Source organism: Sinocyclocheilus anshuiensis, unplaced genomic scaffold (assembly GCF_001515605.1).
Source record: "Sinocyclocheilus anshuiensis isolate Anshui unplaced genomic scaffold, SAMN03320099.WGS_v1.1 scaffold280, whole genome shotgun sequence".
In the NCBI taxonomy this organism is placed as follows: domain Eukaryota; kingdom Metazoa; phylum Chordata; class Actinopteri; order Cypriniformes; family Cyprinidae; genus Sinocyclocheilus; species Sinocyclocheilus anshuiensis.
This window is the reverse complement of record NW_015558575.1, coordinates 606,546-607,991: the sequence shown is the minus strand read 5'-3', so window position 1 is coordinate 607,991 and position 1,446 is coordinate 606,546.

Here is a 1,446-nt window from a genome sequence, read left to right as displayed (position 1 = left end):
CACCTCAAAAGAGGAGGCACTTTCCCCACATTCTTGGTGGAGGAGCACTGAAAGCACCTCTGGATACAAGGCCAAAAATGGATTTTCACCACACAAGAGCAGCCAACCTTACATCTCCCGCCATTATGACTGCATTAAAGGGGGATCTAGTGACGAAGTACATTCAGAGAGACACAGAGACAATGACAACCTTTTATTACAGGGAAATGGATTCTTTGTAGGCTACAGACAACAGACTGGAGGCCTCCAGGCCCCTATGAAGAGCACCAGTTCTGAGATTAAAGATAGTAAGAACAGTCCCAAAGTTCTTTTTCGTGAGGATGGAAGTCTGAGGGTAGAGTTTACCAATGCACGGAGGGAGCCGGATGTTGCACTGTCTTTGGGCAGCTGTCTCAGTGGACCTGTTGATGCTACCCAAAGGGCCAGTAATGGGAGCTCTCTTAGCTCTGAGGGTTCATGGTATGACTCACCCTGGGGGAATGGGACAGAAGATCTGTGTGATAACGTCTTCACCACCGGCCAACCTTCGGACAACAGTAGTGGATATACCACACTCTCATCCACACGTACTGTAGATTTTGGATGTTTTAATGGTTACAATACAGAACAACCTGAGAACCATATGGGTAACCTCACCTGCCAAGCCACAGTTCATGGCAGTCAGTATGCAAGCAGTGATTGCAATAGTAATGGGTACAATGCTAACCGAGCTGAGGAAGACAGTGGTATTGGAGACTCTGTGTTCCTTCATTTGGAACATAATGGATTATCCAACCTTTACGCAAACCCCAACATGACCGTGCCATTCCCTACCATGGGCATCCTAGCGGTGGATCAGCTTGAGGACACTCCTCACCTCCAAACCTCACTGACCGCTTCCCTGGATGTGAACTCCCAGGATGAGAGTCAGAAAACCCAGAATTACACCTCACAAACCCTGCCATGCAGAAAAGCAGTTCCTGATGGGAATACAAGGAAGGACTCGCTCAAGAGTCGCATCCACCGCCTCAGCGATTGGACAGGAAGTCTAAGCAGGAAGAAGCGAAGGCTGCAGGTGAGAAAATTATTTTTTTTGGTGTATTGGGCGTTAGTGTAAATCTGTCAGCATAGCAGACCTTCTTGTTTGACTCCAGAATTATCATGCAGATGTTATCATATTACAATTCCATTTCCTGTTCAGTGTTCTGGGTGTAAAATGATGTTTTAGTTGAAGTTGACTCTTCAATGCTGTAAAGCATTCTTAGATGACATTCCTCTCTGAAACAACAAATTACTGGTATGCTTGTTGGACTGGCCATGATTTGTAAGAGTTGTAAGGAAGAGTAAAGGGTGTGAAAAACTTCACAACATTGTGGCAACCTTGTAAAACAGTTACATGTTAACATTTGCCATCCCCTTCTCACTTCATGTCTACCCAACCTCAGGAACCAAGTACTCAGGACTTTA